Below are 15,532 nucleotides of genomic sequence, written 5' to 3'. Positions count from 1 at the left end.
ATTAATCATATATTTCAACTTGAAAAGTTCAACATAGCATTACATTCATTCAATCAATACTTCCACTCTCCTAGGAGCCTCTCCATACCACCCACAAATGTTCTACAGCAGATTTTCTTAAAAAAATCCTAAAGTTATCTGATGATACACATAACTGACATTTATCCTGTCATTAAACAACATCTATCACTAAATTTAATCTGCATTACCCTGGCAAGTGCTCAGATATTCAGAAGTATTAAGTAATATTCAGGGATATTTAGTAGTATTAATAACTTGGGGTTTATTTCAGAATATAAAACATTAATAGCTGCTCTTGAGTGTTCACTTTCAACCTTCGATAGCACTGAGAGGTGATTTTCTTTTTTTTTTTTTTAAATCAGCTTGTTAGGAATTTGATTTAGTTTTAGTCCTGAAGCCATAATTAACTTCCAGTTAACCTTTTTTATCTGTGCTTCATTCAACAGCTGAACTAATCTTTGACATCTGGGGGGGGGGGGAAGGGGGAGCAAGGAATGAAAAGTTATATGCAACCAGTCTGCAAAAGGACAAGTATGAGCAAGCAGTGGGTGAATTTCCAAAATCAGTTTTTCCCCAGTTCTCAAAAACAAGGCAACCTGGTTGATACTTACAAGTCAAAAAAATTGACAAGGAAATGGGTAAAAAACTGAATCCACAAGAAACAGAACACTTCTTTCTTGGCTCTCCTGAAGCCACTGTTAAAATGGCAAATGAAGCCCATCAGAAGGAGAATAACTGGAAACTGAGTATTTGGAGCATCATGGGTCTATAGGAATGAAATATCTGTGTCCTAGGTGCTGAATGGCATTTAAAGTAAGCTAACTGGTTCTCCTCTCCTCAGTATCCTGGGGGTCAGGTCAGTTACAAAGCAGCCTCGGAGATCTGAGATTAGAAGGGGACATGCCTGGGAGGTCTGGTCCTGGGAAAAGAAGAAACTCTTCCAAAAGTCATTCACCAGTTCTCTTGCACCCAGTGGGTTATTGGCCAGAGGTGGTGATGGAGTGATTTAGAGTGAAAACTCAGAATAAATGTTTCCTTCTAACATCTAGTCAGCTCCACCTAGGGGACAGAAGCAACTTTGAGAACAAAGGATGGAGAAAGGCTGAAGCTAAAAGGAACTAGATTCTCCAGATTTCTGAGTCAAATCTGTTTCGCCTTCAGCTGCAGGAATTTTAATTCAGTAGCTCCTTGAGGATGACATGCACATTTAGGAACCAACAGTGTCACAGAATCACAGAATCTCAGTGTAATTTCAACAAAGACTCCCTTCTATCCAGATATGGACAAATGGTCAATCAGCCTCTGCTTAAAGATTCCAGTAATGGGGAATCCACTACCTCCCAGAAGAGCCTCCTGTGAAACAGCCTGCTTCTTCTAAATCTGCCTTTCAGCAACTTGTACACAGAGCTCCTAATTCTGTCCCCTGGAGCTAAGGCAAAGAAGTCTAACCCTTCTTCTGGATGACAAAACAGGTCAAATCTTTAAGATAACCCATTTCTCAGCTAATAAACTCAACATCCCTAGTTCGTTCAATGGGATCATTTGGTTATGATTTCCACTCTCCTTACAACTGGTTGCTATCCTTGGATGAAGTCCAATTTGTCTAAGTCCTTCCTAAACTATAGCAATTTAAACTGAGAATAATACTCTAACTGTGGTCTGACAAGGCCTGGGGCAGCTAAGTGACACAGTGGTTTAAGCTTATTGGGCCTGGAGTCAGGGAAGACTCATCTTCATGAGTTCAAATCTGGTCTCAGACACTTACTAGCTGTATGACCCTAGGCAAGTCACTTAACCTTGTTGCCTCTGTTTCCTCATCTGTAAAATAAACCAGAGAAGGAAACTGCAAGTCACTCCAGTTTTTCTTTGTGAAGAAAACCCCAAGTAGGGTCAGGAAGAATCAGGCAGAACTGAAAAATGGCTGAACATCACCTCCACAGTCCTGGATACTCTATCTCTAATAATGAAGCCTAAGCTAACTTTTTTGGCTTCTATGTCACTCTCAACTCATATAAGGTCCCAGATGTCCTCTGAAATGGAAGGTCTGGACCAGAACATGTCTACTCCAGATCCACACTAAAAGCTCAAGAATAGATACAGAACAAAGCCTTGTAGTGTTTTAAAGGGAATTTACACTGGGCTACAGAATGTCAGAAAGAACTTGTCCCACTTGGTCAAAAAAAGCATAGCAAAAAATACACACACCCTAGTAGTATAAGAGACTTATAGACTGTAGGTTTTTTTAGGGGCAATGAGGGTTAAGTGACTTGTCCAGGGTCACTCAGCTAGTAAGTGTCAAGTGTCTGAGCTGGATTTGAACTCAAGTCCTCCTGAATCCAAGACCAGTGCTTTATCCACTGTGCCACCTAGCTGCCCTAGACTGTAGCTTTTTATATCACTCAAATAAAATTTAATTACTGTCCCCATTTTACAGATGGTTAAATTATGGCAAAAGCAGTTTCTCCAAGATCATATCACTAATCAGGGATATCCAGGACCAAAACTGAGGTACAATAGTGGTGCCTGCACTATTAATCTACTTTTTTTTCCTGCAAATCCCTCCAGGCTCTTCTTTAAAATTAGGAGTTGATCAAAAATAGTTCATGGGAGGTAGAGATAGAAAGGTCTAAGATAACATCTAAGCTCAAATGCTTGTTTTACAACTGAGGAAAGTAAGGGTCAGAAATGTGAATAGACTAAGTCATGGACACATACCGGAGGTGGAATTCTAACCTAGAGCTTTTCTAGCTACTTAAAAGCTAAGATACTTTCTTATACTTCTTATCCCCTAGTCGTCTCTCTTTCCAACCAATCCCCATTCCCAACACAGACACACCCTCAGAATTCTGAGGCAGAGTGTAGACAATTGGCTACCACATTTCATTCCACCCCCCTCCCTCTCCTATTTCCATAGCCACATACCTTCATGCCAGAAATGGAAGGAAAAAAAAAATCTACATTAAACACCAAAAAGTCTGAACATGTGAGATGGAATGCTCTGTCCACTTTCTGTGACCATCATCACCCCCAGAAAATCCATCCCAAAGTTTCCCTCCAATCCATTTAATAAAGTTTAAACCTATCAAAACATTTCAATCCTTAAGCAAGCTAAAGCTAAATCAATCCTGAGTATGCCTCTTCAATCCAGGCTTTCTACAGCAGGTCATTGGGAACCTTGCTGTGAAATGTATAGCTTATTTTGGTTGGGCAAAAATTGGCTTGGGGGCAGTTAGAGAGGAGTCAGATATACTCTCCTCAATACATGTAATCTGTGACCTTAACCCACGTCTTGTTTTCTGTGGAGGAAAAGTGGTATTTTCCTAATATTAAGCTTGAAAATAAGTAAATTATTTCTTTACATATTTGGGAACCAGAAAAAAAATGTATGGTGTGTGTGTGTGTGTGTGTGTAGACAATTACTAGCTGTGTGAGCCTGGGCTAATCACTTCACCCTGCTTGCCTCAGTTTCCTCATCTGTAAAATGAGCTAGAGAGAGAGATGGCAAACAACTCCAGTATCTTTGTCAAGAAAATCCCAAAATGGGGGTCGCAAGAATAGAACACAACTGAAAAGAAAAAAAAACAATACCAATAAATGACTCAACAATAAGAAATTCGGAATCATCCTACTTCCACCCCAGGTGATGTCAAGTAGTGTACTTGATCAGATCGATGAGGGTATATGCCTTCTACCATGGCCACCATAAGTGCCCTACCCCAGAACTCCTATCCCATCTATTTTTTTTCTGAAAGGCAAATAGCCAAACAGGTCTGACTCCCTTTTATAGGCCAGCAGGAAGGTTAACAGACTTCTCAGGCTGGTTCATGATGTCCAAAATACTCTAGGCACTTAGTAAATTTTTGCTTAATTGGTTCTATCAATAGTACTAGTGAACCAAACTATCCATAATCACCAAAACACCATCTTGACCCCCTCCCCCCAATATTAACTTGTACTTGTATTTTGTATACTTATTATATGTATTTGTTGTTTCTGACAATACAGTGTAAACTCCTAGACTATTACATTTTTATCTTTGTATCACCAATTTAACACAGCGATTAGCACACAGTAGGTGCTTCATAAATGCCTGCTTGAGGGGGCAGCTAGATGGAGCAGTGGATAGAGCACCAGCCCTGTAGTCAGGAGTACCTGAGTTTGAATTTGGCCTCAGACACTTAACACTTACTAGCTGTGTGACCCTGGGCAAGTCACTTAACCCCAATTGCCTCACTAAAAATAAATAAATAAAAATAAATGCCTGCTTGATTGATTGACTTGACTTATTCTCAAGGTTGTACTAAGGGATAGGTCCTTTCATCAATGGAGTAATAAATAGACATTTATGAAACACCTACTATGTGCCAGGCACTGTGCTAAGTTCTGGAAATAGAAAAAAAGTATCAAAAGGCAGTCCCTTCCTTCAAGGAGTTTATAATATAAGTCCTTCATAGAAAGATACAATCAAGAGACCCAAACCAAGGCTCACCACACTGTTGACTCTTCAAGATGATCAAGGAATCAACCTCCTACAGCTAATAATTGTTTGTTGAATAATGAATGAATGAGAAACAATCAAAGAACAAAACTACATGGAATAAAGTGGTAAATTGTTTGGTGCACACAATAAGACCTCAAAACAATACAAAGAGTATAGCATGTACAACATTTTTTTACCTCATGGAAAGGATTGAGATATCTCTGTAATATGGAGGGTGGGCACCTTGTGAAATAATTATCTCTATTTGTGAGAATTAGAGGAAGGGGTTTGGGCTAAAGATGAAGCCTCCCTTTATTTCCACCATCAAATTCTTTCTTTTTTCCTTTTCCATTCTAATCCTGATGCTTATCATAAAAATCAGGAAAAACAAGGTTCATCAATACTCCCTTCCCCAGCAATCAAAAGGAAATCAATCATGGTGCATAGGCCCACCTGATCCCAACAGATGATCTCTGTTTACCTATTCTGTCAATATACATGCCTCTCCATATAGGGACAGAGTCTGCTTTGGGGAATTGCAAACCAGACTAGAACATCTTCAGGGTTATAATCCTCCTGTTGGTTTTCTTCCCTGTCAAAGTCATCTTCTATTAGTACAGAGGGACCTTAGCAAGACCTGAAGCCTGTGGAATAGCCTGTAGTATTTTTAAAGGGAGGGGAAAAGAGTTGCAATTGTTGGACATCTCCCTGGAAACTCTTAAGGGGAAGGGTCCTTTACTTGCTTTTGGATCATTCCCAATTGCAAGGCCACATCTCTGTTCACTGCTAGTAAAGGGGAAAAGCAAAAAGTACCTGGGACATGGCTTAATGAGTGTGAAAGCAAGCATCCACATTCCTTCCCTTTTCTCTCAAAGCAGAGAGCCAGCCTCAAAGAAAAGCCAGCCTCCCAGTCAACGAGAGAGAAGCCAGGGGTTAACAGAAGAAAAACCAAACCCAGCTAACTGAAAGCCCCCAAGATAATGTCACCATTGTCCTATTTGTGTTATATGCTACTAATATTGCAAAAACCCCACAATAGCAAAGGAAGTGCCTCTTCAGCCTAACTAGAGATTGGCTAAATAACCCACTACTAACTGGTAATTGCCTACTTCATTCTATTGGGCATAATTCATCAGCCAGATTACAGCAGGCTCACACTGAGCTTATGAGGAAGGCAAGAGATGATAACATAACCCCACACAACACAAGGCATTTATGTGAGCAGTGCAAAGACTGATTGCTTTACCAAAAAAAAAAAAAAAAACCAAAACTATAGGCTAGCAAAATAACCATATAACACATAGGTCAGTGGGTACCCACTCTGTTTATTGCTACTCATTCCATTTTTGAGTAGCTCAGCACATCTGTAATTGCCAGTTAACAGGCAGGCTGGATCTTGACTATTAAAATTCCCCCCAAATGTCTCTGTCACTAACTAGAAGGGGAGAAGGGTTGATATTCAGTCATTTTTAGCAAACACTCAACTGCCATTCTGCAAAGACAGGAAATGGTACCAACACACCATCTGACTGATATATGATCCCTGTACCAGTCTCCTTGCATATGGATTTTTCAGTGTCCACCAGAGATGAAGACATTATAAATAGATAGGTCTGGGAACTTCTTCATCACAAAGCAGTGTACAGAAAAACTTGGCTGCTACCACTCCCAATGCACTCCACAGGCAAACTCCCAAATGGTTAAAAAAAATTACAGAATTTTCTCAATTTAACTTAGTTCAGAAAGACAACTTTGCTCTTTTCAAAAAATGTTAGAGACTTTATTTTTGAGGTGGGGCAAGGGGAGGGAGAAGCACGGAAAAGAGCCCAGCAACACTTTACAGTGTGGGGGGGGGGGCGGTAAGTTTTTTGTCTTTGTATTTTATGGTGCCCTGGTTTCCTGGCTGCTCTTTCTTCTCTCATTCTTCAACTGATCCAATTTAGGAATCAAGTCTCGCTCAAGGAAAAACAAAAAATGATGGGGCACTGGAATTGATATTTCCTAGATTCTGCAAAACCTATTCACGCACCCCAAACACACACACACACACACACACACACACACATACACACACACACACACAGCCTCTCTCCCAGATTATAGTTCCCATGCCACAAACCTAAACATCATGCAAGCATTTGCTAAATTTTTTGTAACATTTCCATGGCTGGAGAAACGAAATCCTCTCCTTTAAACAGGATGGTTGGTCCTATATTTGAATGCTCCTCTGTGAACAAGTCCTCAGTTCCTCGATGCCTGCCTGTCTCCCTTCCCTTTCAAAGAGGTGAACTTGCCTTGCCGCCTGGCTAAGGGGGCCAAGTATTCTGCAGTCTTTCCTGTGGTTTCTCTGTGCATTTATTTTAATTGGGCTGGAGCTGAGGACGCAATCATAGCATCTAATCCTCACAACAAAGCGAGGATACAAATCCACAGTGATGAACAAACCAGCCTCCTCCCCCACCCCCTTCCTCCCACCACTATAGGTTCCCTTTAGAAAAGACAGGCAATTCTGGCCCCAGAATTAATGCACCGGACTGGTGGATGAGGAAAGCAGCCCGCGCTTGGAGGAAGAGAGGAAGAAGGGGGAAGGGGGAAGGGGAGGGGTGGGAGGGAGGGATGAAAGTGGCAGAGGTTCGATTTTTCCCTTTTTTTAACCACCAAGGGGGCACGAATAGAAACCAGAGCTGGTCAAGACCCCCGTGGGATCATCACGGAGCATAGAGCTGTGCAAAGACTAGCCTGCCGGCTCCCTCCCGCCCCCTATGCTGTCTGGTCAGGTTGGAGAGTGGGGGAGGTTCAAGCTCGTTTGTCTGACACTTGTAAATGGAAGTGGGTTCCAACTTGGAAAACAAACGCGCTGGAGACCCAGGGGCGGGGGAGGAGGAGGAGGAGGAGCAGAGAGGGAGGGAGATGGAAAAAAGAGGAGGGTGGGAGCAAAGGAAGGGTCTCCTCAATCTCAAACCCACAACCCTATATCCTCCAGCCCCTCTCCCCATTTTTGACTGCTGCCCGCAGGCACGCAAACACCAGAATTAAGCATCACAAGCAACTCCAGTCTGGTAGACTGGTATCTGTGAACTGAGCCTCTAGATCGAGGGGGGAGGAAGGGAGGGTAGAGGCACGGATGGAAGCCCGAGCCGCAGCTCCGCTGCCGTGTCATCCTGGTCACCCATGCTCGGAGGCGGGCAGGAGCGCAGAACGCAGCTCGCGTCTACTCCGGTCCTATCCCCCTCTTCCCCTCCACTGCATCAGCTCCTGGGGTCCAAGGCAGAAACAGCGGCAGCGGAAGGCAGCATCCCTCTTCTTTCCCAGCTTTCCCCCTCCACTCCCCGCTCTGCCCAAGGCACAATGAGGAGCAGCAGACTCTGGGGTTTTCCCTGCTTTCTGTTCTCCCTCCACCCCCACCCCAGCTTTGCCCCCCACCTCATCCCTGGCTCCTTCCCCTCATTCCCACACATCCCAGGCGGCGGCAGCCTAAGCAAGCTCCCTTCCAAGCAGGACCTCGGCCACCCCTGCATCCTCACCATCTCAAGCCTCATCCTGCCCCCCCCCAACCCCATCCTTCGCGTCCGTCCTCATCCCAGAAGCGGGAGGACCACCTCCCGAAAGTGAACAATAAAAGTTGCTTCCCAAGAAGACAAATCCTTGCCTGCTTCTAACCACCTCTAAAAGGCTTGCGAGAAGTGGAGGGAGAGGAGAAAAAACAGCTCTTCTAAACCTACCCCACTTTCTCTTCTCTCCTCCCCGCCTCCATTCTCCCCAATTGACTTTAACACCCCCTCCCCACCCCAGGAAAGATGCACTTTCTCTGGGCGACCCCACCGGACACGGCGGCGACGGCAGCACACCCCTATCCCCGGAGAGATACGAATCCAATCCTTCCTTCTCTGATCTCCCAAACCGTCAACCTCTTCGTCCCCCATTTCCGTCGTTAAAATAAAGCACCCTCCACCTACCCATGAGCCAGTGCTGAAATGTGCCCCCGCATAGCCCAAGAGACATGCCTGCACAGTGCGTGCAAGCCACAGCCGCCTCTCCCGCACCGCCTTGGCTGGGAACAAGTAGAAAGCAAACCCACTGCTGGGGACTGGGCGATCCAGGGTTCGGGGCACAGTCCCAGACCTCCCCTAGTCTATTTTTAAGATTAAACATAATTCCCTCACGCCCGCCAAAAATGATGCACATTCCCAACGCGGCTTCCCCCTTCCCTCAATCAAGATGCTGGGGATAGCTTTCTCCTCCTTCCCTTATTACAGAATAGACTTAAATATGACCAGAACCAAGAGTACCTCCTCAATAGAGTCCAATCCCGAGCAGTTACTTGAGCCTCTAAATGCAGAACCAACCGGGGCAAAGCAAGAAGGTTCGGAACGCTGGGCAGCATTTGCTAGAGCTCCCTCAGGGCCCCCGGGGATCTCTGAGCCCCAGTTCCTGCTGCTTCACGGCACCTTGCGAAGCGACCAAACTTGCGCCTCTAGTCCCCTCCAAGTGCACTGCATCCATAGGCATTCGAAAATCCAAACGGCGCACAGCAGACAACCGGCGACAAAAGCGTGGGCACGCAGGCTGGGGCACTTTTCAGTCCACCTGCAGCTGGTTTCTGCTCAGAATCCCCGGGGCCACTCTCAGAGGTTTCCGCCTCCCCTCCCCTTGCCTAGAACCCCAAACTTTTGCAACTCCAAAATGCCAATATCCTCTTCCCATACTGAACGCCCTGGGCGGCACTGAATGGAAAAAACAGGCTCCTCTAGGTTGCCGGCGGCGGCGGTAGCAGCTCAGCTCAGCTCAGGCTTCGGGCTGTGCAGGGAAGCAACTTTGCAAGGTGAAAAGTTTCCCCCACGCGCTTCGCCAGCTCTCGCCCCCCACACCTCGTATCACACGGTAGATCTGCAGCCGGCAACTGGAGCTCTGCTTGCTTAGGAAAGATCCCACGCAGCAAACCGAAAAACATCACAATAATATTTAAAATAATAATAATAATACCCACGCACCCTTTCCTCCTCCAGCAAATCAGCAACTCCGCCGAGAGCTTCCCCGTTGTCTGGCTTCTAGAGGCGCTCCATGGAAAGAGGGAGTCCAGCGCCCAGCCGCTGACGCTCGCTGCCACTGCAGTAGCCGCCCGGCGCAGAGCACACACCAGGACTGGGGCCGGGAGGAGAGGCGCTCGGCGCTCGGTTCTCTGGCCGCTGCCAGGGGCTCGTAGAGGGGAGGAGAAGAGCCAAGAGGAGGAGAAAGAAAGGGGGAAGGGGGGAGGAGAAATGGGCTGGGGGGAGGGGGGCGGGGGGCGATATCCCAATCCGCAGCTCTGATCACAGCGCAGCCTACCGGGAGGAGAGCCCAATCTCAACACGAGGCTCCCTCTCCCAGTGGCCGCTGCTGTTGCTGCCGCCGCCACCGCCGCTGCTGCTCCAGCAGCGGCTTTCACCGCTCCTGCCCCTACTGCCGCCTCTCTTTTCTCCCCCTATAAGATCAGGCACGCACACAGTCAGCCGCGCTCGCTCTTGCGCCTCTCGACTCTTCCCGGCTCTAGCTGTCTCCTCCGAGTGAAAGGGGAGAGGGAAGGAGAAGCATCACTAACAGGGATGACTGGGGATGAAGGGCTATAGTGGAGGGGTTTGGGGGAGGGAGGTGGGTACAGAGAGAGAGACGGCCTATTGGAGGGCTGTGGGAGAAAGCAGGAGGGATCTCCTCCTCCTTCCACCCCCACTACCTGGAAGCTAGACCAATTTTAGCAGGAGTCTGGAGGTCCTGAAAATGCCAATCAAAACACTATGGCATAAAAATACATTAAAGTCAACATTTTAAAAGCACTTTATACTTTTCCAAGGCGCCTCCACACTGTGATTTTCACAACCTTACAAGGCAGGTAAGGCAAGTGTTACCCCCATTTCCCATATAAGGAAACTGACATACAGGAAAATTAAGTGACTCGCTTAATAAGGATAAGGACCTAGACAAAAAGACACCTGACCCTCAGCCAGAGAGTCATTTTACTAGAACATTTTTAGTTTCTTGCCCACAAACAGGACTCCAAATTGCCTTTCTACCCAATGTGGGGGCTCTGGAGCCATCTGTTTCCCTGGGGAAGTGGATTTCTAAGTGAGAGAAAAAAATGTTTCTTTGGTGATCCTATGATTTCTTCTCCTACCCTGACCCAGGGATCCTTTGGACATTTCTCTAAGACTGAGGAAAATATTGCTAAAAGCAGTCAAGTGCATAGAATTAGCACTTGCGGGGTCAATCTGGAACTCCAGCCTATTTCCAGTTACTTTATTTTTGCATCAACTCCCCCATGCTGCCTCTAGACCTACTTTGGTATGCTGAAACAGATCAGTCACACAAACACCCCACTCTGTGTATCCTCTCACTTGTTTTTCTTTCTCTCCAAGCAGACATAGGAGGCATTAACACACCCCACTATATCATCTAACATCTGTCTCTCCAAATCAGACACAAACCACTTTGCCTCAGATGCTCTATCTCGGTTGCCTTTAACTAAAGTTGGTGTGGGGCAGCAGTGGGGGTGGGGGGGGAGAGATGGGGGGAGCAGACTAGTAAAAAACAGCACAATGATTAGCGATTTCTTTCTCTGGGGTGGATACTCTGCCCGGTCTGCCACCATCTCCCAAACGCTTCAGGTTCTCTCTGAGGACAGAGACCAGTAAGAATTGCTCTGAGGAAAGGGGAGGGATTTCACCAGAGCAGCTTTGAACTACTGATTGAGTTTACCTTTCTAGTGTTCTCTCTTATTGCCTGATTCTTGTCCTCTTTACAGCTGCTACATAAAGACTCCACACCAATCCCCAAAGGTGAAAAGTTCCCTGTGAAAAGCACAGGGCCAGCCTTGCTGCCCTGACTGCCCTCATAAATAACAGACATCGCTGGTCACCCTGCTCCTACAGTTTAATGGGGATACTAAAAAACCGTGGCAGCTCCCCATGCATCAGCTAATTCAAGATAATTGGCACAAAGTGACCAAGGATCTTGCTGTCACTGAGGGCTCTGGAAGCAGTCTTATAATGAAGGAAACAATTGGTAGCCCCCAGAAAAGCTTGCCTTTGCTCCAAGATGTTATAATTTGAATATTTTTTCTGACTTTGTTTTGATATTTGTAGCTATCTTGCCTTTTTAAAAAAAAAAAGGGTTTATTCCCATTTAAATAAGCACCCTCATTTTCCTGGTGACCAACAGAGTACAGCTTTGCATCAGAGATTTTAATAAATGAATGAATAAATTTCCTACCAGAGTGGTTTCAAGAAGGCATTGAGGCAACATGTCAGGCTGACTATGAATACTCACCTTGGATCAAGGCATCTGGTGGCTTGGCCTAGGGATGCTGAAAGAAATAATGCTGGCAATTGGAAATGATACTTCCTATCTTCCTCATCTGGAAAACTGCCAGGTGGCTGGAGGAGTGTTATGCTCTCACTGGTCCTACTGTGCTTTCACTCAGCCAAATTGTGTATGTGTGTACATGCGTGTGTGTGCATGTGTGTCTATGTGTGTAGGTGCCTTGCAGAAAAGTGCAGAAATCTATCTGACTTCCAGCCTTCCTAACACCCAAGGCAGTACACAGATGATAAAGTAAACACTCTTTCCTACCAACCAGACATAAGCCATTACTAGCCCTGGGTAAGCAGCTTCCTGCAAGGATGATAGAGTGCTTTATCTTGGTCTGACATAGATTATAAATAGTGTATACTGGGGGACAGGAGCGGCCCTTTGGGCGTTTATTCTTTGCATAACACTCCATACATATTGCATTATTATTTTTGTTATTCTTATTCACAAATGAGATGTCACTCTTTTGCTCAAAAGCTTGATGCTATTCCCATGGTCCAAAACCTTCCCATTGCCTACAATTTAAAGTCTTCTATGGGCCACTTCTTCACAATCTTCACAACTTTTCCACAATCTAGTTCCATGATACTTATCCAATCATTTCTTCCACTACTCCCCCATACAAACACTTAATTGGAATTGCCAAGTCAGTTTCTTAACTGTCCCACAAATATGTAGTGTTTATTCATGATTTACAGCTTTGGCCAAACTGTTTCTAACCTTTACATTATGGTGCCCTTGAGGGCTGGAGCTTTCTTTTACCCCTTTTTATATCCCTGGCTCTTACAGTATCTGGCACATAGCGGGTTCTTGATAAATATTTATTGACTTATTATTGACTGACCTGCCAACTAGAATATGACTTCCCCTCTCCTTTGCCCAACAAAACCCTACCCTCCTTCAACATCACATTCAAATTCTTCCTTTTCCATAAGGCCTTTCTGAATCATTCCAGTCCAAGTTATGCTTTAGCAATAAAGGCGTTATCCTTAGCAATTATTATTTTTTTTTTTAGTGAGGCAATTGGGGTTAAGTGACTTGCCCAGGGTCACACAGCTAGTAAGTGTTAAGTGTCTGAGGCCGGATTGGAACTCAGGTACTCCTGACTCCAGGGCCGGTGCTCTATCCACTGCGCCACCTAGCTGCCCCAGCAATTAATTTTGATATCACTTTTGGAGGGTGAGTACTTAATCACATATTGCTTTTCAACTTTTACTTAAATCTTCAATGTCCTGATTCCTCAATTAAATTGTAAGCTTCTGGAGGGTAAGGATCTTCTCCCATACTTTTGTTTATTCCCCTTAGCATCTGGCACAATAGTATACACATATGCAGTCAATGAATAAATGAATGAGTATTATACATTTGTTTTCAAAGAATGTTCATATCTAATTTATAGCATATTGATTTGATCCCTGGAATAATCATGTGGAATATACAATGTATATTTTATTATTGTTTTATGCAAAAGGAAAAAAGAGGGAGAAGGCTTAATTGTGTCTAAGGTCACATAATTAGGGAGGGGATGAGTTCTGGGCACTGTCTTGTAGATTTTATTGGTAATATAGATAACATTTAGTTGCTTGTAGGAAAAGAGCCTTACAAATGCACAATTTCAACAGCAAACTAAATAACCAAAATAAAACCATTTTAATACTTATATTTCTGACTTCATTTATTTAGGAATATTCAAATGATATTTCAAAACCATCAGTGATGATGACACTTGCTGTATTTCCTTGTATAATACCACTTATTTCTCAGACCAAGTACATCTCATGCTTCACAATTACAATAGATGACTCAGACTCCAACTTCATTGAAAAAAAAAAGAGTCCATTCACTTCATACTTGCTCGATTCCATTCCCTCTTTCCTTATAACTTCTTAGGACCATTATCCACTTTTGCTTCACTCCTTCTGACTGCAGGAGAAGTATCTCTCCTTCTCACTAAAGTTAATTCCTCAAAATATGACCTTGATCCCACTCCCCCGCCCCTACTCTCAGGATGTCACTCCAGCAGTCATCTACTCTCTCAAGCATTAGCAATCTCTCCTTCACTGAGCTCCTTCACATCTGCCTGCAAACTTGCGCAGGTCTCATCAGTCCTTAAAGAAAACAATTCATCCTTTACCCTTTAAGATCCCAGCTCTTTCCTCCTCTTTGCTGTTAACCTGATTGAAAAAGTTGTCTAATCCCAAGCCACCATTTCCTATTTCATTCTTAGGTCCTTGCAATTTGGAGTATATCTTACTTGTTTGTAGCTTTGCAGCTACTGAAATTACTCTTTCCAGGTCACCAGGGACCACCAAACCCTCACATTCAATGTAGTTATTGAAATAACTTTACAAAGTACTTGTCAAAAATGTTAAGGAGAATAACAGTAAAATCAGCTGGATTTGTATTCATTGTATTGAACCATCTTTCTCAATTCTCCCAGTTGTTAGTGCTCCACCAAATTACATTGTATTTATTTTAATATATTTTGTATTTGTTTTTATGTACATCTTATTTTGCCCCAGTAAAATGTAAAGTCCTTGAGGGCAGGAACTGTTTCATTTTTGTCTTTGTATTTGAGCACAGAGCATGGCACATACTAAACACACAGTAAATGCTCATTCAATTAAAATGGATTAATAGCTGACCCTAACAAGCAGAGGATGAGAAAAACACACTTTGTTTCTTTCAGTGGAGAAATGTGGGAATACCAAGAGAGAAAACTGTATTTGCCGTCAGATTAGGCCTGTTTCCTGATCAATTTTATTTAACTGTTTTACTTTCTTACAAGAGAGAGTTCACTGGAGAGTATACTAGGAATGATTTTGATTTAAAAAACAAAATAGGCATCAATCAATCAAAAAAAGTATATATCTCTATCTATCTATCTATCTATCTATCTATCTATCTATCTATCTATCTATCTATCTATCTATCATAATCCCATTTTACTAAACATAAAACTAACACTCCATGAAGGAATGACTAAAGTAGAGAGAGACATACTGTTCAAGACAGGGTAGCTAGGTGGCACACTGCATAGAGTGTCAACCCTAAAGTCAGGAGGACTGAAGTTCAAATCCACCTTCAGATACTCACTAGCTGTAGAACCTAGGGAAAGTCATTTAACCCTTTTTGCCTCATTCTTCATCTGTAAAAATGAAATGGTGAAGGAAATGGCAAACCACTCCAGTACCTTTGCCAAAACAACACCACCACCACCACAATTGGGGTCATAGGTAGTCAGACATGACTGAAATGACTTAACAACAACTACTATTCAAGACATATTTAAAGACATATTTACAAAAGAATACTAGCTAAGTGTGTGACTTTAGTAGGAATTAATAACTATGATACTTAAAATTATTCTGAAAAATGAGAAATAAAACACTTTACTAAACTCCTTTATGAGAAAAATATAATACTAAAACCTGAGGAGGATTAAAGCAAAGAAAGAGAACTATAGACCATTATCTCTAGTGAATATTAATGCAAATAATTAAAATGAAACTCTCACAAAAAAAGTCTCTAGCAATATATCCAAAGTTATTCCTAATGCTTAAGTTGTATTGATACCAGAAATATAAGGATGACTGAACATCAGGAAAATAATATAATAAGTCATGTTGTTGTTTTTGTTTAAGGAAACAATTTTTTTCAATTGAGGTACGCTTTGAAAAAATTTACCAC

The 15,532-nt window shown here is 43.5% G+C and overlaps 1 protein-coding gene across 1 annotated transcript in view; it reads right to left on the bottom strand.

The window, feature by feature from the left end:
* Positions 1–9,701, bottom strand: part of LOC122747862 (protocadherin Fat 3-like) — a 773,714-nt gene extending 764,013 nt beyond the window's left edge. Inside the window, 1 exon segment of the mRNA XM_043993670.1 lies at positions 9,493–9,701. The gene's annotated coding sequence lies outside the window, so the exon portion shown is untranslated.
* Between the last annotated feature and the right edge of the window lie 5,831 nt (positions 9,702–15,532).

This window comes from Dromiciops gliroides, chromosome 3, assembly GCF_019393635.1.
Source record: "Dromiciops gliroides isolate mDroGli1 chromosome 3, mDroGli1.pri, whole genome shotgun sequence".
Classification (NCBI taxonomy): domain Eukaryota; kingdom Metazoa; phylum Chordata; class Mammalia; order Microbiotheria; family Microbiotheriidae; genus Dromiciops; species Dromiciops gliroides.
This window is presented reverse-complemented; position numbering and strand designations above follow the sequence as displayed.